We start from the raw sequence: 9497 nt of genomic DNA on the forward strand, positions 1-9497 counted from the left end.
CTGACTTCCTGCCCTTTGGGCAGGGGGCTGGACTCGATGATCTCCCGAGGTCCCTTCCAGCCCTAATGTCTATGAAATAATAAAATATAATATGAAAGATTTTGGATATGTTATGTGTGGTTCACTTGGAACACTACACAATTAGAAGGGGATAAATTAAAAAGAAGCCTAGGTAATGGCACAACAATAATAGATAATTTTGCTCATTGCAAGCATATAATAAGAATTTCTATGGGACTACCTCAGTCTTACAACATTTGATTTAGGTATTTTGCATCTGAGTTGAATTTCTTTAGGTAGCAGGAAGCATAGGGTTACATACATGCTTACATGGAGTCCAAATTCTCCATCACTGTTCACATGAGTAAGGAGTAATGGGTTGGTTCCATGCTGAAAACATATTGTTAGCAGATTCACAAGTTTGAATCATGTTTTACTATTTTTCTTAAGTAATTGTGTCTGTATGTGTAACAGATAATGTGTGAAATCCCTTTTGACTTCAAAGTTGTATATTCATATACATAGGCAATAAACGTTTTGACAGCTCTTTCTGGACAAATTGCTTTTTTTGTGAATAGAACAAGAGTTAGTAATTCAGTACTGCACAATCAGTACAGAGTATTTTATATAACTCCAGTGACACATTCTTCTTTATGTCTATTATCACTGCATAATATCTGTGCTATTACTTGCAAGTAAGACAGCCATTCAACCAATAAAGGTAATGGTGTTGTTATTGTCCAGAAAAAGCTTTTGAGTTTATTACCCTTATGTATTCCGTCAATGCTGTAATCCCCACAGTATGAATTAATGCCAAATAATCTCTTTACATTTTATAAGCCTCTTCTTTAGATTGAACAGTGACTGACTAAACTATATACTATTTTCCTCTGGGGAAAAATGGGGAAACAGAGCAAGGATTGCAGAGTGGATAATGAAGCTCTATGTATGGAAAAAAATGTTATTAGCCTTTTTTATTACCAGAGCATTACCCCATTTAAGTACCTTTTGAAAAACAGTTTATTCAGCTAGGCTCATACAACGCACTTGTTTAGCTAAAATGTCATACCATCTCTGTTGTCACTTTTATATTAATGTTGTTGGAAGGCACTTTCAATGACCTTGAGACATTATCTGTCTGTTTGCTTACATATCATATTTATGTTCTGCATAAGTATAGTGCTTGTTAATTGACCTTTCAGCATATATTACTATAATACACTGTAGCCCTTATGTCTTATTTATTTATTATACAGTGCATCTAATTTTATAATTCTAAATTCAGTTATTTAAAATTATTATTTTTTCTTTCTTTTATTCTTTCATTTAATGGATTTCATACTTTGACAGTTTTGGGTAAAATCTATGAAAACCAAATCTGATCTCTGAAATTGGAACTTGAAGTTGGCTGGACTGCAAATCTAATTCTAGAGAAACCCCATAAGGACGGTACTATTTCAGAAAAATGATTAGTTCGTGAACTACGGGTCATCTGCATTTGTCCAGCTCCTGTTGTCTGGTTCTGAATCCAACTTTTGGAGGGGGAAGGAATGCATGGCAAGTGTCTGTCCAATAAGTTTCTTCACCAGTGAAACCCCATTTCTGTATAAGTCTCATTATGGCATATTATTCTGTTTAGTTTTATGAGCTGTTCATCTTGACTGATTTAAAAAAAAAAGAATTTGAGCTGCTGAATTTACATTGATTTCCCAGTACTCAGGTTTTCAGACTCTGTTTGTTTTAGCCTGTTAGGTAATACGGTCCAGTGTGAAATCTAGCTTCAGAAATGGTTCTGGAAAGGGAAATGTGTGAGGTTTTTCTGAAATATTTTTTTTCTTTTCAAATGAATTTCTATTTATAACTCTTGGGCAGTGGTTTTGATTGCAACAATTTTATCATACTAACATAACTCATGACATCTGTAAATTCAATTCCTGCACTGCAAGACACTTTTAAGTGTTCATAGAAACATTTTTTTCTGCAGTGGACTATGTTTTCCCAGCTGTCCAGAGAAGCCACCTATAGAAAACACTTGATTTTATGGTTCAGATGGTGGAATTTTTATCAGAGTGATATCTTTCTGTTCAGGCATTTGCATTTTAAAAACAAATTGATGAACATGATGTCAGAATGTTTATTGTTTCAGTCCTGGGAAGATTTTCTTGGCATCTGGAGTTGATCTTACAGGTGTGTCTAATTGTTATAAAGCCACAGCTGCATGAATTTGATTGCCTAAGAAAGTCTGCCATGTCTTATCATTTCAGTGCAATACAGATTCCCTCTCATTTCTCACCTTTGAATTGCTCAGAAGCCTACAGCACATTTATAATTGAATTATGAATGCTGCAAAGGAACATAAAATAACACTTCCTTCAAACCTCAAAGGCTAAATTCTTGCCTTTTTGGATTCATGTATAAGAACGAAGAGAGTTCAAAGTTTGTCTCATTATTTAGAACCTAGAGCATATTTTATGGCTTAGGGGTTAAAAAAAGATTCTGTACTTATTTTCCCACTTTGCCAGATATTTCCTTTAGTTTTCTTGAATGGGATGTTCAGGTGAAAGCTTTGCCAAACAACAACCTTGGGGGGAGTATATAGGATCCTATAGGATTTTCTTAGTGATAATCTCTGCAGACATTTTAGCCTACATTCCTGGGCCAGGTACAGACATTACACTTTTACCTGTATAAGTAGTTCTGTAACTGACAGAAGTTTGGCACACAAAACTAGTCTATATCTGTAACACAACAGAAGTTCAGCACATGCAGACTGATTTAAAAATGGCAGAACCTGGTCTAAAATTTGCACCCCCACCAAAAGGTGAATGTGTGTTCTGTTAACTACTGATCTAAACTATACTGCTTACAGAAAATGGGATAAATTAAATCGATTCCTTGTTGGGCTTTTTGTATGTCTATACCTAGCTCTGATTACTTGGAATTTGATTTTACTAATACAGTATGCTGTTATATGCATGTTGGGCACCATAGGTATTGCACTAGCTGTGCAGGCTTCACAGGTAAAATACACATGTCAAACATATCTCCTGTATGGGGCAGTCTTATTTAAATAATGTTTCCATATGTAACATCCACCTCCTAATCAGTGTCTAAAATTAAGGGCACAGGGTCAAAACCAGATTCACCATCTAGGTACCTAAATTACTACATCTAAGCTGCACAGACTAATCCAGAATGCCCTTACTTGAGTAACTGCAAACTGAAATGCATTCAACACCTCCATTGTAGACTTTCAGGATCCCAAGGTGTGTGACCCTGGGATCTTGCATGTGCATAAATTTTCCCCAGTCTGAGCACCTTGGCACCAAGCTCCCACTCGTGTACCATTCTCAGCTCTGCCGAAGTCCATGAGAAGCCCAGTCTGTTCAGCCTGCCTACTGCACAATGAGAGCATAGAGATCACCACAAAATACAGGAGGCATAATGACTTTTAACTCAAAAGCATTCTTGGAGGAAGAAGACATGGTAAAGTTCACACCAAATCTTTATATCAGTAATTCTAAACCAGGGTGCTGTGATTGTCGAGATTCTTTCAAGGGTATTACAGGGTGTCACACAATGTTAGCACTGTTAGGTATGCAAATTTTCACAAGATAAATCCAGAGATTTCAAATAGGAAAAACATTCTGCCCTGTTGTGGTCTTTCTGAGTTCTTTGCAACAGAAGAATTGTTCTTTTTGTTTTGTTTTGGTAGTGAAAAATGAGTGAAAGCTAAGAGCTGGCATGTTCCAAGGTATTGCTTATATATTATCCTGGTGGTTAAGACACTCCCCCAGGATGTGGGAGATCTGAGTTCTAGGTCCTTCTTACCATGAGAGGATTCAAACCTACCTCTCCTACTTCCCAGGAGAGTACCCTGACTACCAAGTAATAGAATAGCAGAATGGTGTCACCATACAGAAAGGGAAACAAAATTCACACGGCCAGAAAGAGTCAAGGGAAAAAAGAAGCCTAAGTTTGTAACTTGATATTTAGGGCACTCAGCTGGGAGTAGAGAATCTTGGGTTCTGGTCTCAGCTCATAGGATTTATCTGTTTTTGAGCCAATGACTGTCTAATGTAATATGCATTAATAGTCCTGGGAACAGGAACCAAATCTTACATTTCTTCCCTCTCGGCTGAGTGACCTAACCACTACGGCAGGGTGCTGATCCTGCTGCTTTATTCCTGCTGCTGCTAGCTGAAACAGTTCCTTGATCCACAGTTCCCAAGTGATTAGAGCATTATGAGGTCTAAACAAGCAGCACTGCTGATTTTCTTAATGATAATCTCTGCAGATATTTCAGTCTATACTCTTGGATCCATGCAGGTCTTCCAAAGCACACCAAAGAAAAGGAGGAACTAAATATTCCTATTGTGTAAGCCCTTTGAAGTGTGGCCTGCTGAATTTGAAAACATTTTGTACTGGATCTGCTGTTCCTGAAATCAGTGGGCTTGCCCACGGCTGAATTTGGCCCACCAAGTTTGGTGTTCTTTTGTCAGCTTCTGCAAAGAATAAATAGAAAGAGGCATGTATATAATGTACAGTTTATAGAAGAGCAAATGCTGTTTAACAGACTAAAGAAAAAAGAATGAGAACTACAATTTTTACAGGGTTTAATGAAATACAATAACTACTTTCACATAATGAGCAGAGTCCCCTTCAATGGAAATCTTCAAAACGCTTTGCAAGTTTTAGTCTTTTGATTTCTGTTGGCTACAGAGTATGTCACATGGCTAATTGCCTGCACAATGCTTTGAAAAGATAACCCTTGGAATTTAGTTTTTTCTGAAATTTTCAGTAGCCTTTCTGATATTTGTCAGCACTGTCCTTGTGTTTAACTTCCATGTTTACTTTCCTTGATTAAGACTTTTCCATCACCTTCTCTTGGGTGTTTCTTAGGTATATGTTATGTATGCCTTTTACATGGTTGTACCTTACAGTGTAATAATTAATCTTTAGACAAACCTGTTCTGCCTATTGTTTCAAATATTGTTGGATCCTCTGTCTGTCTAGTTCATGGCTGATATTCTTCACACAAAATTCTTCTTCCAAAAGCCCATAAAACATTTCCAGTTTCACTCATTCTTGTTACAAAAATAAAATCGACAACTTGTGGATGTGCCCACAGAGATATAATGAGCTCCTTCTGTGCCTGCACCAGGGATGAGGGCTTGTGGGGTATGCTAACCACTGGAGAGTGGGGAGGCAAGAGGGAAAACAGAAGGGAGAAGGAGTGAAGTCCTACCTGCTGCTGCTCTCCATGGAATGAAGGCTGCCGCTGCTGCTGCTATAGCAGCATTGGCTCAGGTGGACACAGCCCAAAGGCTGGGCTTCTAAGACCCATCCTCATGCCCCACTTGCTCCCCTTGCCTTCAAATATGTTACAAGGTATAGGGCTGTGCCTGGTACAGCAAAGATGCCCTGGGCACTGGGGGGAGCATGATTTTGTTCATCCCTTAACCTCCAGATAGACTACTGGGTGTGGCACTTCTCTGTCTGGCTCCTGTGTCTGGACAAAAGTGGCACAGGGTGGTGTACACTGTGGCAAAGATTCCTGGGGCCAGGGGGTGACTCCCTCAATAGTCAGTGGCAGGGCCTGGTGCCCAGTTGCCCCATCCTAGTTATGCTACTGCCTGTTCCCAGTGCAGGTCTGGAATTTCTCTGAATGGTGAGGAAAAATAGGAAGCCAGGTTGCGATACTTAAACAACAAGAACCTGCAACAAATTTGAGCCTGACAAAAAGTAAGAGAAAATCTGAATGTTGTTCAATCAGAGAAATTGATTTCTGAAAGTGTGTGGATGAGGTGCTAAAAGAAAAAGGAGAACTTCAACTGACCTTTTCATTTTTCTATATATTTTACAGTGTTTGTGATTTAACTGTACAAACAGACTCCTGATTTTCTTGATCTGGATAAAAGAATCTCATACGGAACCTCCCTTGAAGTTTGGACTTTTGGGTAAAACCTATCTGCTTCTCAAATCTGTTCCCATATGCAACCCGGTTATTGAAATGCATGATTAAACCATACAAGTCTTCCAAATAGAAGGTGTAAACAGCAGTAGTTAGAGAAATGGATTAGAAATTGCTAAGACCTGGGCATTGCAACTGCCAGCTTTAGAAGTGCTCTGACAGATCCTGGATAAGTGGTAATCTTCTTAAATGTTTATATTTTGCTACAGTAAGCTTCATTAATAAGCAAACCCTGTAACAGGAGGACATCACCCATAGCAATCTGGTTTGGCACTGCATGTAGCCAACTAATTTGAAAAAAGACTTGATGTTTTCAACAGGCTGGGGGAGAATGGAACCTGAGCTGTGATACTGAGAATATTTTGATCAGTAGGCACCAAATTGGACACACAGAACAAACCATGTCAGTTAAACTTGCTTAATGGCAGTCCTAGCTTGTTAAATGCTTCTCTGAAGTAAAATAGAAAGTCAGTGGGAAAAAACAGCTAGCAGTTGCTCCTTAATCAGAACTGGATTAATGTCCCACCCAGAGCAAAGAACCATCTGGAGAGATACTCTTTGTGACATAAGATACCATAACTCCTACTATATAACCTGTGAAAAAGGTACCCTGGGTATGAACCCAACATTTTTTGGTGCCCTTGCACATGAAAATGCTTTCTTTTTGCTGGCTAAATGGCATAGCTAAGGATCCCCATCAACATGACTGAACAGGAGTATCTGAGAGGAAAGAGGGGGGAAAGGGGAGTAACATAAAACCAAGTTTTTGAAGACAGGTCCAGTTCATTTTAAAGAGCATGCCTTTCCATCACTCATGCTTCCACTTCCCAGCATTATTTATCATGTGAAACCAACATTCACTAGACATTCAAGAAACGATATCAGAAGGGCAACAGAAGCTTTGGAGCGGGTGGGGGACAAGGTAGAGGTAGTGGCTGAACCTGAGGGAGTAGAAGAAATGTCTGAAGCTGAGAGAGTGGAAGAAATGTCTTTAAATGCAAAATAGGACACTTGTTAATCCTAACTTGAACTGCTTTAGGGTGGAATACATAACAAGGGACTCCACCCAACATATCCTCATTTTTGAGTAAATTTTAAGAGAGTTGTAGTGTAATATTTCCAAAATAGATGGCAGGTGCTTTTCCTGGAGGGATAATTGAGCTCCATGTGATGTGTTTTTCTTTGTCTGAAAGTATTTCCCCCCATTTTCTCTTTATACCCTCCACTTTACTGGCTTACATAATCTTTCCAGTATTTTGGCCTATTTTGTTTCCTCTATGGAGGAATTTGGAGGCCCTTCTGTCCCAAAGGGTTTCATCTCTTTTTTCAGAATGAAATAGGCTAGGAACTTGGTTTTCCCATTTGAAGAAGTTGGGCTTGAGCCTGGGACTTGATATCCTGCCAACTGGAATCTGAAAACTGTGTAAATAGTTTGTTAGGTTGTCTTGTCAATTTCAGCTATGTATCTAAGCTGTTGATGGATATTTCAGTAGGGGGTCAAGTCTGTGCATCTACTGTAATGAAAAAGAAATGAACACCTTCAATTTAAAAATGATTTAAACATCATATCAATATCTTCTTTATGAATATTGACATGAAAATAACTATGAAGATTTGCGGAGACATCGCTGAACAAAAACTTCATACCAGCCTTTGACAACTGAGCCCAATCTCATTTTAAAGAAAAATAATCTCATGTACCTTTCCTTCAGCACCTCAGTTCCTTCAAGAAAAATGATGCTGTTTAATCTTACATAGAAACACAACACTAATCCTTTCTTCCTGTTTTTTTTACCAGACTACAACTCCCCCTATCAGTCCAAAACAAATCAGGTGGCATCCATACAACCTTGAAGCAAAGGTAATGGGATTAATAGTTGATCCTCCACTGCAGTTTATCTTACTGGAACTGGCTTTCATTCAGAATACTTGTTGTTTTCATGATTTAAAGCTGCACAAGTTGCAAAGCTCGTGAACATTATTAATAGTTTATTTTGTTCTCTCTCTTTCACATCATTTGCTTTTAATAAACTACAGGCATCCATTAAGTTCACATTGGTCTGCCTGGTTAAAAGAAAACCAGAGTTCCATCTATGGAGAGTTCCAGGAATTTTGACAAAAAACCCAGAATGGAACTGGAAAACCTGGAGAGTGTGAAAAATCCCAAGGACACCAGGATTCTGGTTTCCTGATGAATCAGGCCTTGAAGCATAGCCTTTACAGTCTCCAGAGCCATCTCCTGAAGTCTGGGGTACAAGGCTAGGAATATTTAGTACAAAACTATTCTGTGTTTTGGTCTCCTTGATATCACTTTTCAATTCAGTGAATGTCCAATAGAAATTAAAGGGAAAGTTGATTCTGGCATTCAAGCTCCACCCGTTAGTTAAGATGTCTTTCCCAGTGCAGATATGACTGTTATCAGGTAGATTCAGAGCTATGGTGTCAACAATGCCACCGCAGCTAGCAGAACTTTTATTCGTACTATTAAGCAGCTATAGAAGTAAGCAGTAAGTGATATAAGTACAGTTCAGATTCACTGTCTCGGATAACTTTGTAGGAACAATGTCTTTACCCAGACAGTCTAGTTACTGTCTACAATTAAATTGTTCAAATGCTCAGAAGCCTATTCAGTGTAGCACTTGTGAATTCACAATTGTGTATTACACAAACTAATCTGAATGATCTGTCTGAGCTATGGCCCAACTCAGACTGTTCAGAAGAGCATTCTCCCTTTGGAATACATCTGGCTAATTGTGCATCAGAAACAAAAATGTTTCCTTACCCCTGCAGGTGGAGGCTGAAGCCCTAAAGTATGACATTTGATTATAGTCAGTATCTTAATGAAAAGCTATAACTACAGTGAGTCTGTTAAGGACATTAGTCAGCCTTGGTTTTCTGATGGAAAGGGATGAATAAGGACTCTTTCATCCCATTCTCATTAAGAAACTGGGGAACTGTGGTGTCCACACCTACATAGTCAAATGGGTCACCAACTGGCTGGAGGGCTGCACCCAGAGAGTGATGATGGATGGGTCATTTTTGACCTGGAGGGATGTGGGCAGTGCAGTCCCCCGGGGCTCAGTCCTCGGGCTTGCACTGTTCAACATCTACATCAGTGACTTGGACAAGGGGGTAAAAAGCACCCTGTTCAAATTCGCTGATGACACTAAGATGTGGGGGGATGTGGGCATGCTAGAAAGGAGGAATAGGCTGCAATCAGACCTAGACCGGTTACAGGGGTGGGCAGATGAGAATAGGATTGGGATTCAACACTTTGACAAGTGTAAGGTGCTGCACCTGGGGAGGAAGAACCAGCATCATGCCTACAGGCTGGGGAACTCCCTTCTCGTCAGTACAGAGGCAGAAAAGCATCTTGGAGTCATTACTGATGCCAAGATGAACGTGGGCCGGCAGTGTGGGGATGCAGTTAGGAAGGCCAACCGCACCTTGTCATGCATCCACAGATGCATCTCGAGCAGGGCCAAGGAGGTGATCCTCCCCATCTATGCGGCACTGGTCAGGC

General features: G+C 39.5%; 1 long non-coding RNA gene across 2 annotated transcripts in view; it reads left to right on the top strand.

The window, feature by feature from the left end:
* LOC109308034 overlaps positions 1 to 9497 on the top strand; it is a 158995-nt gene that overhangs the window by 137272 nt on the left and 12226 nt on the right. The window contains exons 1-3 of one of the 2 annotated variants that reach the window (XR_002100440.1): positions 4622 to 5960; positions 7773 to 7835; positions 8012 to 8225. This is a non-coding gene — a long non-coding RNA (uncharacterized LOC109308034). Of the gene's footprint in view, positions 1 to 4621; positions 5961 to 7772; positions 7836 to 8011; positions 8226 to 9497 lie in introns of those variants that run through there. The other variant, XR_002100441.1, reaches the window with a different exon arrangement.

This window comes from Crocodylus porosus, unplaced genomic scaffold (genome assembly GCF_001723895.1).
Source record: "Crocodylus porosus isolate Cpor-Errol unplaced genomic scaffold, CroPor_comp1, whole genome shotgun sequence".
In the NCBI taxonomy this organism is placed as follows: Eukaryota; Metazoa; Chordata; order Crocodylia; family Crocodylidae; genus Crocodylus; species Crocodylus porosus.